The 17,245-nt window shown below is 47.0% G+C and overlaps 1 long non-coding RNA gene across 3 annotated transcripts in view; it reads right to left on the reverse strand.

The window, feature by feature from the left end:
• Nucleotides 1–3,194, reverse strand: part of LOC129137761 (uncharacterized) — a 40,365-nt gene extending 37,171 nt beyond the window's left edge. For 2 of the 3 annotated variants that reach the window (XR_008540543.1, XR_008540542.2), the window contains exon 1: nt 3,054–3,194. This is a non-coding gene — a long non-coding RNA (uncharacterized LOC129137761). The remainder of the gene's footprint in view (nt 1–3,053) is intronic. The other variant, XR_008540541.1, reaches the window with a different exon arrangement.
• Nucleotides 3,195–17,245: the final 14,051 nt, after the last annotated feature.

Raw genomic sequence — 17,245 nt, forward strand, 5'->3', positions numbered from 1 at the left:
TTTTGTGGGGAATGATTTTTCTGATGTTCATAAAACATTTTTACATTTGGTCCCTAGAGATAGCTAAATTACACCTACAGTTTTCCACAAAGCTAAAAGCACTGAAAAAAAAATCACCTGAATATGGGCCAATAAAATTTCATCATACCTTCCCAGAGTCTTGGGTTAGAACCTTCCCTTCCAGCTTGTCTTTCCCCTTTTTCAGTCTTTCCCCCTCAAAGTTTGTGTGGTTTTGTTTCTTTGTGTTTTGAGACAGGGTCTTGCTCTGTTGCCCAGACTGGAGTGCAGTAGCACGATCTCGGCTCACTGCAGCCTTTGCCTCCTGGGTTCAAGCGATTCTCCTGCCTCAGCCTCCTGAGTAGCTGGGACCACAGGTGTGAGCCACCATGCACGGCTAATTTGTGTGTGTGTGTGTGTGTGTGTGTGTGTATGTTTGAGACGGAGTTTCGCTCTTGTTGCTCAGGCTGGAGTGCAGTGGCGCGACCTCGGCTCACTGCAACCTCCACCTCCCGGGTTCAAGCGATTCTCCTGCCTCACCATCCCAAGTAGCGGGGATTATAGACATGCACCACCACGCCCAGCTAATTTTGTATTTTTAGTAGAGATGGGGTTTCTCCACGTTGGTCAGGCTGGTCTCGAACTCCCGACCTCAGGTGATCCGCCCTACTTGGCCTTCCAAAGTGCTGGGATTACAGGCATGAGCCACTGCACCCAGTCAATTTTTGTATTTGTAGTAGAGACAGGGTTTCTCCATGTTGGCCAGGCTGGTCTTGAACTCCTGGCCTCAAGTGATACGACCACCTCAGCCTCCCAAAGTGCTGGGATTACAGGCATGAGCCATTGTGCCCAGCCTTAGATCCCATTTTTAATTAAGAGATGAAGATGCTGCTCTCAGCAAACCTGTGCACTGACTCTGCTCTCCTAAGGAACATTAAGCAATTCCAAGAGCCCCTCCTCAAGGCCAAAAGGGCAGCCTCCTGTAGGGCCTACCTTCCCATTCTCAGAGCCTCCCTTTTCTCTCTCTTTTTTTTCTTTCTTCTTTTTTAGAGACAGGGTCTCAGTCTGTTGTCCAGGATTCAGTTCAGCGATGCAATCATGGCTCACTGCAGCCTTGAACTCCTGGGCTAAAGTGATCCTCCCACCTCAGCCTTCCAAGTAGCTGGGACTACAGGTGGGAACCATCATGCCTGGCTAATTATTTTATTTTTTGTAGAGATGGGGTCTTGTTTTTCTGCCTAGGCTGATCTTGAACTCCTGGGCTCAAGCAATCCTCCCATCTCAGCCTCCCAAAGTGTTGGGATTATAGGTGTGAGCCACCACGCCCGGATGGAGCCTCCCCTCTCTACAGCTGCTGACACCCCTCTCTGTTCCCTGGGGCTCTTCTCCCCCAGGCCCATTACAGACTGAGCAGAATCCTCCCAGCTGTGCTCACTCTTCCCTCTGCCCTTAGCCCTCTTTAGCCGTGAAGAAGGAGCCACAGCTAACAAAATTAGGCAGAGGTAAACATTACTTAAAACCAAAGGTCCTGGTCTACTGACTTTTGGACTCTGGGATGGTACTGCTGGTGGTGCTGCTGGCAGCTCACATTTACTGGGTGTTTCCTATGTTCCAGGCACATTTTAGGAGATTTACTTGTATTGTCATCTATGGGGTGGGTGCCATTGCTACCTCTACCCTACACAGGAGGCCACTGAGGCACAGCGCAATAGGGAACTGTATTTTTTTGTATTTTTAGTACAGATAGAGTTTTGCCATATTGCCAAGGCTGGTCTCGAACTCCTGGTCTCAAGTGACCCGTCCGACTCAGTCTCCCAAACTGCTGGGATTACAGGCATGAGCCACCGTGCCCAGCCTGATCTTTAAATTTTTTCTGTAGAGATGGGGTCTCACTATGTTGCCCAAGCTGAGATTTCTTAAAAAGGGACAGCATAAAATGACATGGGGTTTAGCATCAGTAGGTTGGAGTTCAACCTTAAGCTTCCATAATTCTTGTCAGGAACCTTAAGCAAGTCAATTAACCATCCTGAGTTTCTTAACCTAAAAAAACCAGAGAGCTGGAAGATTAGTGTGGCAATGCATCTGAAAATATTCTGTAAACCAGAGTGCTGGACAAATGCTAATCTATTATTGAATTCAGCACTTCATTTCAGCGGAGCTAGGAATTCCATATTTGGAGCCACCTTGACAGGAGATGTCTGAAAAAGCTGCTTCCGGTGGCATGCCTTTTGGGCTCCGTGGACAGCCATTGCTGAATAAAACTTAATGACGCCATAGAAACCAGAATGGGCCACTGCAGCATTTGGGAAGACCCGGACTGAATACAAAAGGTCAAACTGGGAAAATGCTGTGAACAGTGAAAGCTGTGGGGGTGGTCCTACGCCAAATAAGCGCATGAAATCTCACGCCCAGAAAACAAAACCGCCCATGCCTTCATATTCCCCAAACCCTTCTTCGAGAAGGATGCAATTCAAAACACTTCCCACTTAACCAACAAGTTTTCTTCTTAAGATCCTAAACTTGAAGAAGTCCTAGAAGGTAAAATGTGCTGACTGGAGAGGTACCTCTCCGGGACTCTAAAAATCTGTTTGGGGTAGCTGTCTGCTGGGGTCCCCTCTAGAATTAAGAGTCCTTCAGCGGGCCAGGCGCGGTGGCTCACGCCTGTAATCCCAGCACTTTGGGAAGCCGCGGCGGGCGGATCACCTGAGGTCAGGAGTTCGAGACCAGCCTGGCCAACAAGGTGAAACCCCCGCCTCTACTAAAATACAAAATTAGCCAGGTGTGGTGGCGGGCACCTGTAATCCCAGCTACTCCGGAGGCCGAGTCAGGAGAATCGCTTGAACCCGGGAGGCGGATGCTGCAGTGGGCAGAGATCGCGCCACTGCACTACAGCCTGGGCAACAGAGCAACAGTGTGTCTCAAAAAAAAAAAAAAAAAAAAAAAGAGTCCTTCAGCAGAGGCTGAGGCAGGTGAGGTGCTGAAGCAGGACTCTGGAACTCCCAGTTAGCAGGTGGGCGGCTTTCTCCATCCCTCCCTCCATCCTGGCCCAGGCTCACATGCAAAGCGTCGGCCGTGGGTCCAGAGCTCAGCTCCCACACTAGCAAGGTTTTGTCACTCTTGGTGGGAACCGCAAAAGGTAGCAGATCCGCCATCCTCCCTTCACTGAGCCTGCGCGGCTAAGGCTCGCGCAGCACTGCGCCTGCGCAAGGCACGCCCGCGCTTTTTTTAAAAAAAGAGGCGCAGGCGAGGGGAGGGGCGGCGCCCGGATCGCTCCCTCGCCCCTCCTACCTGGGGCCGGCCTCTGAGCCTGTTCCTGTCCTCCAGCCACACCGCCACGATCCCTGAGTTTAGAACTTCCATTCAAGTGCATGTTTAGGGTACAGTCCCAAAATGGCCTGACAGCATGAAAGGGTAGGGACATATTTATAGCAGCCAGTTTCATCTTCACTCCTGCTGGAGATTAGGGTACTAAGTATTAGCACTACCTACTGAGCTTGTGGGAAATAACCATGAAAGATGCAATCTTTTGACTTAAGAGGTTTTTTTTTTAAGGAGTTTAACATATTCAAATAAAAGTATAACTCACTAAGCTATTAACAGTCTAGCATGAAATCCTTAGAAAGAATTTCCTAGTTGTCCTACATGATTCTGGGGAATTGTGTACGTGAACTTGTGGAGGTCAGATGATGTGGGAGATGGGAGGTTTGAATGAGAAGTAGAGATCAATTTTGAAAAAAAAAAAAAATTCAAAGAATAGGTCCAAATTGGAGCTGATGGTGTCTGGGAGGGGTAGGTGTCATAATCAGCTACGTGGTAGAGCAGTGTAATCACCTGATGGGTTCATTGTACCCACCGCCCAGAAAAGCCGATTTACTGAGACAGCATTATTGAAATAGAGAAAGAGTTTAATAAGCACAGAACCAGCTAAATAGAAGACTGGAGTTTTATTATTACTCAAATCAGCCTCCCTGAAAATTTGGAAGCTAGGGTTTTTTAAGGATAGTTTGGCAGGCTGGGGGCTAGGGAGTGGGAAATGCTGATTGGTTGGGTCAAGGATGAAATCATAGGGTGTCAAAACTTGTGTTCTTGTGCTGAGTGAATTCCTGGTTGGGGGCCACAAGACCAGATGAGCCAGTTTGCCAATCTGAGTGGTCCCAGCTGGTCCATCAGAATACAGGGTCTGAAAAATACCTAGAACGCCAATCTTAGGTTTTTTTTTTTTTTTTTTTTTTTTGAGACGGAGTGTTGCTCTGTTGCCCAGGCTGGAGTGCAGTGGCGCAATCTTGGCTCACTGCAAGCTCCGCCTCCCGGGTTCAGCCATTCTCCTGCCTCAGCCTCCCCAGCAGCTGGGACTACAGGCACACGCCACCACGCCCGGCTAATTTTTGTATTTTTAGTAGAGACGGGGTTTCTCTGTGTTAGCCAGGATGGTCTCGATCTCCTGAACTTGTGATCCACCCGCCTCGGCCTCCCAAAGTGCTGGGATTACAGGCATGAGCCACCGCGCCCGGCCCTTAGGTTTTACAATAGTAATATTGAAAGGAGTTAGTTAGCTTGCCTTAGGTAGATAACAAGGGAAGGGTCCCCAGAGAGCTCCCGGCCCACAGGTCAGTGCCTCATCCCCACATAACAGAAAAAGCAGCCTGGGAAAACATTCAAGCTGCAGGCACCCATAAGGGAACAGGCACAGGGTGTTGTGCCTGGAGACATGCCCACGGCTGCACAGATAGAAAAACCTCAGGTCCATTTGGATAAAAACTTCAACAAACTTCCATCTCACTCACATAAAGGAACAAGGCCTGGCATAGAAATGTCTTTGTCCTTTGTATAGTCAGCGGGCTCCCAGGACAAAGTTTCTTCTCCTTTTGTGGGCGTGGGTACAGTGGGCTCCAGTGGGTTCCAGTGGACACTCTACTTTCCTTTTTGGACTATAAGTTTGGCCTCTATGAATTATCACTTCAGCCCTTGATAGGTCCGGGGCCAAGCTTTCACTTCAGCTCCTGATAGGTCCTGGGCCAAGCTAAGCAGCATCTAGGAATCATCATTTCAGCTCGTGATTGGTCCTGGGCCAAGCTAAGCAGCATCTAGGAATCATCATTTCAGCTCCTGATTGGTCCTGGGGCAACTAACCACATTCCTTCCCCTTCCCAGTCTTTAAAAACCCTGGACATCAGCCTCATAGGGGCACCCGTGCGGGACTCCCTTTCTGCTGGCAGAGAGCTTTCTTCTTTCGCTTATTAAACTTTCACTCTAACCTCACCTTTGTGTCTGCTCTCCTTAATTGTCTTGGAGGTAGGACAAAGATAATGGGGCGCATTATCTCAGACGAGGAGCGACTGTTAAATCTTGGTGCATTGCTGAGACTATAACAATGTTATGGGGTTTTTTTTGTTTTGTTTTGTTTTGTTTTGTTTTTAGACAGTCTCCCTCTGTTGCCCAGGCAGTGGCGCAATCTTGGCTCACTGCAACCTCCGTCACCTGGGTTCAAGCGATTCTCCCCCGTCAGCCTCCTGAGTAGGTGGGGTAACAGGTGCCTGCCACCACACCTGGCTAATTTTTGTATTTTTAGTAGAGACAGGGTTTCACCATGTTGGCAAGGCTGGTCTTGAACTCCTGACCTTAAGTGATCCACCCCCCCACCCCAAAGTGCTGGAATTACAGGCATGAGCCACTGTGCCCAGCCTACAACAATGTTATCTATAGGAGCAATTGGGTAGGTTTGAAATCTTGTGGCCTCTGGCTACATAATTCCTGAGCTATAATATCTAATCTTGTGGCTAATTTGTTAGTCTTACAAGGGAGGTCTGATTCCCAAGCAAGGAGGTGATTTGTTTTAGGAAGGGATTATCATCTTTGTTTCAAAGTTAAACAGTAAACTAAATTCCTCCCATAGTCAGCTTGGCCTGTGCCCAGGAATGAGCAAGGGCAGTTTGGAGGTTAGAAGCAAGATGGAGTCAGTTAGGTCGGAATTGTCATAATTTTTGTAAAGGCAGTTTCAGTAACACAAGAGGGAAAGTGGGTCCTACTGCTCTTTACTTTAATCCTAGAATGTCAAAGCCAGATGAGACCCTGCAGGACAAGTCTCTTGTGGTTTCTAAATAATGGTCCTCAGACCCATGCTGTGATAAAGTTTCCACCCCTACTCTACAAAATGAGGACAATATGGAAAATATAATTAGGGTTTTAATAATTTCATAAAATAAAATAGATTCCACTCCATTCTCCTACAAGTATGACCTCCCTTCATAAAAAGATGCTGATAAATAGAGGATAGTTGGATAAATATAGTTGCTTTAATGCTCTTACTTGGATATTATAATTAAAAATTTAAAATCTCAGGTTTAATTTTTTTTACACTTTATGAGCTGTGAAAAACAAAAGTCTAGGAACCACTGAATAGTCAAATCTCTCCTTTTATGGTAGAAGCAGTTAAGGCTCAGAGGTAGAGAAATGAGGGGTCCAAGATAAAACCCCAGCTTGGTCAGTCACTACTGATGGTGGCTTTATGCTGGATATTCCTTCAACTGTCGCTTTTCTGCCTTTGCCTTTTCTTTAAACATGTTCTACTCCACATCAACACCCTCCAAGCAAATCAGATCCTGTTCAGAGAAGCCTTTTTTAAAATCATCTAGATCCTGGCCTATTCTCCCAAATTACCCCCAAATCATTGTCATCTGCCACTATTTCTCCATCCCATCACCACTTTCTCCACCCCAACACCAGACCCTTAGCCTCACCCATTGCCTACTTCTGAGCTTTCTGTTTTACTTCAAAAATTGTTCTTCGGAGGAATTTTTGGACGCCAATACTGTTTCAAAGCAATAATTATGGATTTTATTATATATTTAATAATCTCTTGTAATGTTTGTGGATGTCTCTGCTTCTCCACCTAGATTATGAACACCTCAAGAAAAATAGTTTTGTTTTATCTTCCTTCTCGTACCTAGTACACTCCTACTGTCTTATGTACTCAAATATACATAGAATTAGTAATGAATAAATTGACACATTCTTTGCAGAGTGAATGCTTTAATATTTCAAAAAAAAATAGAGATTTGTTTATTGTGGTCCTCTTGGTTTGCAAATGACCAACAGGAACCAGGGGACTGGGTCCAGATGGGAGCAAGAAGGAAGCCAAGAAAACCATTTATTCCCGGGGCTCAGGTCAGTTTTACTTGTAAATGGGAAGGGAAGAAAATAACATGAAGTGGAGGCAATAGGAAGAAGAAATGAAGAATCCCTGAGTGAGAACAGGAGTCTTGGACTGACTCCGTGGTGCACACACACCCTGTTTCATCTCAGGCAGCATCCTGTCAGCCAGTAGGAGAGTGGCCGGCCCGAACAGTGCAACCTCCATTCTACCCTGTGGAGAAAAAAGACATGGTTCTTGCCTCACACTCAGTAACTTCTCCACACATGTGACCCAGTTCTTGCTGAGTCTCCCATGTAGAGCAATGCCCAGAATCCCCTTCACTGCTAGCCCTCTGGCCTTTCCTCCACTGGCCTTCACATAGAATAATAATCTCCAATCTCATCCAGGTCACTGCAAATGCTGTCAATTCATTCCTTTTTAAGGCTGTGTAGTATTCCATTATATATATATACCACAGTTTCTTTATCCACTCATTGATTGATGGGCATTTGGGTTAGTTCCATGATTTTGCAATTGTGAATTGTGCTGCTATAAACATGTGTGTGCAAGTAACTTTTTCAAATAATGACTTCTTTTCCTCTGGGTAGATACCCAGTAGTGGGATTGCTGGATCAAACGGTAGTTCTACTTTTAGTTCTTTAAGGAATCTCCACACTGTTTTTCTTAGCGGATGTACTAGTTTACATTCCCACTAGCAGTGTAGAAATGTTCTCTGATCACCGCACTACGCCAACATCCGTTTTTCGATTTTTTTAAATTATGGCCATTCTTACAGGAGCAAGGTGGTATCACACTGTGGTTTTGATTTACATCTCCCTGATCATTAGTGATGTTGAGCATTTTTTCATATGTTTGTTGGCCATTTGTCTATCTTCTTTTGAGAATTGTCTATTCATGTCCTTAGCCCACTTTTTGATGGGGTTTTTTTTTAATCTTACTTTGTTTGAATTCATTGTAGATTCTGGATATTAGTCCTTTGTCAGATGTATAGATTGTAAAGACTGAAAATCTGGGGCTATTTCTGTCACTGAGGGAAGGTATGTCCTTCCCCTAAACTAGGTGTATGCTGCTGAGGGGGTAGAGGCCTGAATTTTTCCATCTACCACCTTCAGGTGTCAGGCGGTTTCTGCTTGGACAAGATGGCTACCCTGGTGGGCTTGTTTCCTCTCTGGTCTCTTGTTCTGTCTCACTCCACAGCGGCCTGAGCTTGGGGCCATTCTTTTGCTTTTCTCATCCTCCTACTCCCAGAGCTGACAGATTCAGCAAATAAAATTTACAAGATCCCCTGTTAAATTAGAATTTCAGGCAAACAACAACTGACTACACCACACTAACTCAGGAGGGTCACTCAGAGATAGGTGTCGCTGAGCCTCGGGAAGCAGGAAGCTCCATCCTTGCCCATTAAGCCCCCTCTTGGGGCCCCTCAAGGAAGACAGTGGCTCCAGAAGGTGTGCTTGCATCCCCTTTCACAGCCTACCTCTCTCCCATCCCTCTCTGACCCCAGGTTCCAGCTGGCCCAGGAATTTCTGGGAGGACCCGTAGAACAAGGCCGTCTGCAGTAGGAGCCTCCTCTTCCTCGCCACCTACGCTTCAGCCCTGTCTAACTAATAGCTCTCCGTGTTCTAAAGAAGGTGGGAGTGCCGGGCCACCCCAGCCTTCTGGAACCCCAGTTCTGTAACATCGTCCATCTCCTGGAAATACACTGGTTTTAACCAGGCAAATTGGCCAAACGTCAGGCAGAAATAGCAGCTGGGCCTGGAAGGACAGGTGACATCTGTGAGGAAAATGGCCAGGCGGGACAGAGTGGAGAGCACTGACTCTTCCCTTCCTGTCTGAGAACAGCACTGCCTTTGGGGGAACTCCTTCCCTCACAGGGCTTTAGTGGGGGCTGCCAGTCCCAGGGCCCTGTCCCCCGCCACTCCCCCCATAGGCATAGGAATGCTTGTGTGCCAGTCACTACATTTGGAAGTGGAAGCAAGTAAAGCTGCTCAGCTTCTCACAGGAAGCCTGTGGGTGCTGGGCCAGAGTACACAGCCCATCTGAGGCGCTAAGCCTCCGTGAAGAGGGGGTAGAGTCTGGATGGGATTCTAGTCCCACGGTTCACCCTTTCTGGGACCCAAACGCACCCTTCCCCTTCCTTCAATTCTGAGGTTCAAGAAATGTCCCTACTCACAGAACAGGTTTGAATTGGGTTTCTGTCACTTGCAGCCAAAGGAGACCTGCCTGTTATGGTTGGCATCGGGTCAACCATCTGTGAAATGGATGACCTGACAACCTGTCTCCTCCCAGTGAAGGCCACAACATCCCAACATCATTAGTTACCAAAGAAGTCTGGGACGAATTTCTACCAACTGTAGCAAAAAAGGGGCAAGACAGAAAAAATTTTGTTACTGACAGACCACTCTTCCCTCTGGAACAGGGCGGCAGGATCTGACAGAAAGAAAGGACAAGGGGCTTCTAAGCTGGCAGTGCTGCCCTGTGCCCCTCCAGACTTCTCTTCCCAGCAGGGCAGTAGCACGTGGCACCCTGAGATAGGAAGCCTGCAGGGGTTGGGGGGAGGCTGAACATCCTGGGGGCACCACTTTATGAGGAACCATTTGTGGCCAAAAATCTTCAGGGGCCTCAGATGACCTGAATGAACTCGTCTCTGGAGAGTGAGAGTCCCAGGCAGAAGGAGAGGTTTCCATAGCCCAGGACCACATGCTGGAAATTGGTTTCTGCAGCATTCAAAGGGGTACCAGAGGGACCCTCCATCCCAGCCCCACAGCTGGGAAAAACATGAGCCCTGGGTAGATTCCTACCTATTCAAAGAACTGGAAAACCCAAGCTGGGGCCTATGAGTCAAGTCTGGACGTGCAGCTCAGGGCAAGAGGACAGATGGATGCCACAGGCCATCTGTCTCAATATTTGCAAATTATAAATTAAACTAAAAGGCTGTTAAATAAAGTACATTCTATTCTGATCCTCTGACAAATATTCCTTTAAAATTATTTATTTTTATTTTTTAGACGGACTTTTGCTCTTGTTGCCCAGGCTGAGTGTAACGGCACATCTCGCCTCACTGAAACCTCTGCTTCCCAGGTTCAAGAGATTCTCCTGCCTCAGCCTCCCAAGTAGCTGGGATTACAGGCGCCCGCCACCACGCCTGGCTAATTTTTTGTATTTTTAGTAGAGATGGGGTTTTGCAATGTTGGCAAGGCTGGTCTCAAACTCCTGGCCTCAAGCGATCCTCCTACCTTGGCCTCCCAAAGGGCTGGGATCATAGGTGTGAGCTACCACATCCAACTAGAACTGACTTTTAAACTGTATTTAATTTGTATTAATTTAAATTTAAATTTATTTTTTGGGACAGGGCCTTACTCTGTTGCCCAGGCTGGAGTGCAATAGTGCAATCATAGCTCACTGCCACCTTGACCTCCCGGGCTCAAGCTAGTCTCACACCTCAGCTTCCTGAGTTGCTGGGACTACAGATGCACACCATCATGTTTGGTTACTTTTTTTTTTTTTTTTTTTTTTTTTGAGAGACAGAGTCTTGCTCTGTCACTCAGGCTGGAGTGCAGCAGCACTATCTCAGCTCGCTGCAAACTCTGCCTCCCAGGTTCAGGCGATTCTGCCTCAGCTTCCCAAGTAGCTGAGACTACAGGCGTGCATCACCATGCCTGGCTAATTTTTGTATTTTTTAGTAGAGACAGGGTTTCACTATATGTTGGCAGGCTAGTCTCAAACTCCTGACCTCAGGTGATCCACCTGCCTCGGCCTCCCAAAGTACTGGGATTACAGGCACAAGCCACTGTGCCTGGCCAATTATTACATTTTTAAATTTTTTTGTAGAAAAATGGTTTCACTATGTTGCCCAGGCTGTGGCCTCAAGTTATCCTCCCACCTTGGCCTCCCAAAGTGCTGGGATTACAGGCATAAGCCACCCTGCCTGGCCTAAATTTATACCTAAGTAGCCATATGTGGCTAGTGGCTACTGTATCCCACCACACAATTCTGTACAGCTAATGCACAGCACACAGTAGCATACTATACACGCCCTCCTACATCTTGCTTTACTCCCTTAACAGCACCTATGTATTCTGGAGACAGATTGCCCCAGTCTGCCCCCCCCCCTTTATTTTTTTTTGAGATGGAGTTTTGCTCTTGTTGCCTAGGCTGGAGTGCAGTGGCGCTATCTCGGCTCACTGCAACTTCCGCCTCCCGGGTTCAAGCGATTCTCCTACCTCAGCCTCCCAAGTAGCTGGGATTACAGGTGCCTGCCACTATACCCAACTAATTTTTGTATTTTTAATAAAGACAGGGTTTCTCCATGTTGGTCAGGCTGGTCTCGAACTCCCAACCTCAGGTGATCTGTCCACCTTGGCCTCCCAAAGTGCTGGGATTACAGGCGTGAGCCACCTCACCTGGCCTAGTCTGCCTCATTTTTAAAAACTGCTGCATAATATCCTCTTGTAATCTACAAAGGCAATCCCTCACCCAGCCTGGAGAGCAATGGGTCATCATGTTTTTACAACAAGCTCTAAAATCTTCCACATATACCGTAACCAAGACACTTCGAAACAACCCTAGGTTCTTCACACCTCCACTTTTGTCGGCCTGAGCCTGAGATAGTTTGACATTGAATAGTCAATTTTAGGGGCTGGGGGAGATAATTTACCATGAATCACTGCTCTAAAATATACTCTTCACCCATGAGGCCCATGCCTGGCATTCAGTAGTGCTGGTGACATTCTTTAGAGTTAATCATAGTTCTAAGTGGTTCTCCTTTAAAGAGCAAAGTCTCCTGAGAAAGATGGCCATTAAGGCAAAACATCTGGGGCTGCTCTTGCTTTTATCCTGATGAGAGGGGCCAAGGGGCTTTGTAGAGCAGCAGGGGCTCTGACGGTGAGCCTCACTGTTCTTAAAATTGTCCTTAAGAGGACAGGTGCTTTGGCTCATGCCTGTAATCCTAGCACTTTGAGGGGCAGAGGCAGGAGGACTGCTTGAGTCCAGGAGTTTAAGACTAGACTGAGCAACACAAGGAGACCCCGTCTCTACAAAAAAAATCTTAAAAAAAATTAATTGGGCATGGTGGCACATGCTTGTAGTCCCAGCTACTTGGGAGGCTGAGGTGAGAGGATCACCTGAGCCCAGGAGCTTGAGGCTTGCAGTGAGCCAAGTGCACCACTGCATTCCAGCCTGGAAGACAGAATGAGACTGTGTCAAAAAAAAAATTGTCCTTAAGTCCCATCTGGATCCCTAGACAGCCTTCCTCTTAGGGCATTTCAGGTGGTGAGCCTCTTTCCAGCTTTAAATGGCCTTTAGAGAGATTTCACTAACCTGCCTTGGTGTTTGGCTCTGTATAAACCCTTTCTTCTGGAGGGCAGCAGTAGACATGGGATTTGGTGGTCTGACAGATCTGGGGACAGATCCCAGTTTCAAATGGCAGAGTCTGTTTACAGCTTACAGGGGAAATACTTAGCACTATGTGCTGATCTTTAGGAAATAAGTCTATGTTTCTTTCTTTCTTTTTTTTTTTTTTTTTTGAGACAGAGTCTCACTCTGTCGCCTAGGCTGGAGTGCAATGGTGCAATCTCAGCTCACTGCAACCTCCACCTCCTGGGCTCAAGCAATTCTCCTGCCTCAGCCTCCCGAGTAGCTGGGATTACAGGCACACGCCACCATGCCTAGCTAATTTTTGTATTTTAAGTAGAGATGGGGTTTCACCATGTTGGCCAGGCTGGTCTTGAACTCCTGACCTCAGGTGATACACCTGCCTCAGCCTCCCAAAGTGCTGGGATTACAGGTGTGAGCCACCACGCCCGGCCCAGTCTATATTTCATAACAAGTGTTGCAAACAAATGCTTGTTCCTCAGTGCCGCAAAGAAGAACCAGCACTTAGACAAATAATTTTCTCAGCAAGGCAAATTTACTTTCTGCAGAAAGGGTGCTTCTTGGAAGCTGGACTGCCACGAGAGCACACTGAACAAAGAAAGGCAGGAGTTTTTATCCCTGACGCACTGGGCTTCTACTGCTGTGTCCTACCTCCACTGGTTGGAGCTGCACCTCACAATCTAAACTGATCCCGACTGGCTAAAACCTTGAAATTTTCCTAAATAGGTAAAGGTGCAATGGGGAACAAAGGAAGGGAGGGGACTTTTTACAGGAAACTAGGAAGGCAATAACATTTCCAAATAAGGAAGGGGCATAGGCTGCAAGCTGGGACATGCCTGGGCATGTTCAGGCATGTCTGGACAGACTTAGGGAAAAAATGAGATAGGCCTTGGCTACAATATAAGAACACAGAATATACTCACTCTTTTACTCCATTTAACAACTACTTGGGCTTAACAAAGAATTATTAGTAGAATAAAAGATCTGTTAGGGTGAGATATGAAAAGCTGTGGAGATTTAAAAGAAATATTTAAATAAATCCCTTTTATTCAAAAAGGTGAACTTGAAGAGGCACTTATCTTTATCAACAAGTCACATGGGGATAATGAAGGAATGGCCTAAAATGCTCTCAGTAATATTCCTGAGTCATCCCTGAGGGCCAGGCTTGGTGTTAGGCATGGTGGGGAAGGGAGTGGGGTTGTGTGCAGAGGAGGACATGATTCTTGCCTTGTCAGGGTCCCTGACCTGATGGCGATCCATGTTGTCATGTTCATAGTGACAGACACCACAGCAAGAGCAGACCCAGGTTGTGCAATCCCCCAAGCAGGGCTCCTCACTCACTTGGATACATAGAACTATTGGCCTCAATTCCTCAGCCCTCTTTGTACCTACCGCTTGCCATGGTTTCGTTGTGGGTGGAGGATACTTCCTTGCCCCGGCTTCAGACTTGCCCATGTGGCTTGCTTTGGCCATGGAATGAAGCAGAAATGAAAGCCTGCCAGTTCCAAGCCCACACCTGAAGATATCTTAGGCGGTTCTGCGGGCCCGCGTGTGCTTCCACCTTCATCCAGATGCACTTCTCTGGTGCAGCAGCCGCTTCTTCAGCTTTGGCCCAGAAGGAACGGAGCCCCCTGGTGGATCCGCAGGCCTGCAGGGAGCCACAGAGCACATCCAGCGTTCACTGAGGGGATGACTGCGTGTCACCCGCTGCCCAGCTAGAATGACACCTCTCCAGGCCTCTCCACCACATTACTCCACCATAGACTCCCTGCCTGCTTCTTCTGCAAAGCCTTGGACACCCAAACACCTACCAAAAAGTGGGTAGGGTGCCAGGACACCTCCAAGTATAAGTGGGGCTCCCCACCACGCCTAGATGTGGAGGTATGCTGCAGAGTGGTGGCTGCTTGTGACACTCATTTCACCCCTGTCTGTGCAGGTGCCGGAAGCCCAGGAACCACACGTCAAGTCTCCTTTGCCAGCAGGGTGCTGCCAAAAAAATGCAGTCATGTAAAATTTGGAATATGGAAAGGAGGTAGAAGTCATCCTTTCCTCCTGGCTAGCAGCAGACATGCAGGCTCCGGTAGTCAGCTGGACTCCATATTCCCCCATCAGTCAGCAGCCTGGGGACCATGGAGCTGGAAGGACCTCAGCAGCAGTTTCCCAAGTTTGCAGAGGCCTGAGGCCTGAGGTCCTCCCAGGGGACCTCACATTCCTCCCGCTCAGCAGCCAGACGACTTTCTGGTTTGAGTTTTCTCTGTTGGGGCTTCGCTGCCCCTGGGATAGGAATTAAAATGCCAAGGTTGTTGATTCTTGAAAGGAGCAATTCAACTTTTCACTCCCTCTTCATTTTAGATGGGAACCACGAAGGCTCTGTCGTTTACTCCACGTCCTTGTGAAAGATGTCATCCTTGTTGGAAGACTCCTTGCCGTGAGGTTTCTGTGCCATGTTTTTCACGCGTGTAGCACTGGGAGGTCTGTACATACCCCTAAGCCAGAGTGGCTGTCTTAACTAGAAAAAGCCATCCTGGAAGGTAGGGAAATATGCATTTTGCATGTCCTCTGCTTTCTCTGGCCACAGCAATGAATCCTCCAATGTACCTGAGTTTCAGTTCGCCATGAGCATCTCCTATGTGGCAGAAATCTGAAAATGCCTCCGGGGAGACACGTGGACAAGACAGTGAGTGATGCTGCCGTTCCCACGCCTCTCACAATGTACTTCTCTGGTCTTATTAGGACTAAATGAGTACCTCAGTCCATAGTAACAGTGATTAGAACCACTGCAGACCACATACCTGGGGTCTTGAAAATAATTCCAAGCATGCGGGACTTTCAGAAGCTCTCCATGTCTGTCCGGAAGGGCCCCACAATGTCTCAGGGAGACTTTGTATGTGGCTCAGCATGGAGCCTGAGCAGGATTTTCAGCCCCACTCACCCCCTTGGCCAAGTGCTCTCGTGCAGTGAACACCCATGCTGGGCAGAAGCATTTTACATCAGTCCCCTTCGGAGTTAGTCTCCTTGGCATCATTTGATGGGGGGTGGGAAATGAAGTAGTTCTTGGCTAACTTCTTGGCCCCTGCACCATGTGAGGCTGTTCCAGCTCCCTTGGGGCTGGACTCCTGAGCCTTTTTTTCTTTGGCAGTGTTCTCTACAAATGCCCGGGCACCCTGTGATCCGCCCGCCTCGGCCTCTCAAAGTGCTGGGATTACAGGCGTGAGCCACCACGCCGGGCCAAGGTATAGCCTTTCTACATTGCAGAGTCATTCAGTTTCCAAAATTATGGAGCTTGTATTATTAGAACCAATGAAGTGAGTAAGAAAATTTTTAAAAATAAGCCATCAATCCGGACCTGTGTAGGTAAATGAAGGAGAAGCACTTTAAAGTCAGGGAAAAAATATGTACATACTTAACATTTAGGATTATCAACCACTGCTGGTTTTCCATAGACCATTTCATTCCTGATTTCATCTGTAAGAGATATGATTATTGCTACCATTCAGAGGGGGACTTTGATTGTTAACTGCCTGGTCCTCCTTGCTTGGCGCCCTGCAAACCAATGTGCTCCTTTCTCCCACTGCAAAACCTCGGAATGGTTTGGCTTTACTGTGCTGGGCCAGTGGACCCCAGTTAAGTCCGCTAATAAGCTCTTGCTATATCCTTGGGATGGGTTTCAGATTCAAAATAGACTGACCCTACCACACCGCTAACTCGGCTGATCAGTATTTGTCAATAACATAGAGGCTTCATTCAAAATTGTAATTATTGGAACCCAGGGTGATTTCAGGATTTTATGGGGCCTGAACCTTACCTATTAATAATAAAAACATGGAAAAGTATGAATATAACGATTCCCAAGGGCCTCCCAGGACCGTGCAAGTGAGAAGCCCTGATGCTGAGGCTCTATTCAATTCATCATCATTCCACCACAGCTGGGGCCCCCTTTTTTTTTTTAAACAAACTTTTGTAATGCAATAAAATATACTGTTTCAACTTACAAACACCACAGAATAGTGTCATATCGGTCACAAAATTACTGGCAGCTTCGCTTGGCAACTTGCCTTTGGAAAGAAATGCAATGGGCATATATCTCACTGCAGCAAATGTTTCCTGAAGCAAATTAGTTTTGTTTACTAGAAAGGTTAGACCCAAAACAAAGGAGCCCAGCCCCCAACATACATTTGGTGTGTTGAGACCATTGTGCCAATAGGGTCACTTGTTTCATGCCTTTTCTTGCCCATGCCAAAGGTCAGAACTAGGAAAAGCAGGGCAGGTCATATATAAACTCTATAAGTTTCTTGGCCTCTTCGTACTTTAGTTTCCCCATTTGAAAAAACGAATGGATTTAAGACATGCTTTTCAGAATCCATAATGGGCTTATACCCAGCTAACCAATAATTGTATGAGGTTCTTACATGTAAATAGTTGTTTACATGTATTCATCTTCTATTTCACTTACAACTTGTGTAAAAACTGCATTCCGTGCCAGGCCTGAAATGTTCCAAAGCTCAGTTCTGTCAGTAAATTGCAACCAAGATTCCTACCAAAAAAGACACAAGCCAAAGAAGAAAAATATGTATGTTCTTTCAGAACATGTATCACTTGCATTGATTCTAATTTATATAGGATGGAACATAACCTCAATACTTTATGCACTAAAGAAATCTCACTGTGGAAGATACTGGCTTATGATTTATACTTTAACATTGTACATGTGGTGCATTAGAT

Source organism: Pan troglodytes, chromosome 19 (genome assembly GCF_028858775.2).
Source record: "Pan troglodytes isolate AG18354 chromosome 19, NHGRI_mPanTro3-v2.0_pri, whole genome shotgun sequence".
Classification (NCBI taxonomy): Eukaryota; Metazoa; Chordata; class Mammalia; order Primates; family Hominidae; genus Pan; species Pan troglodytes.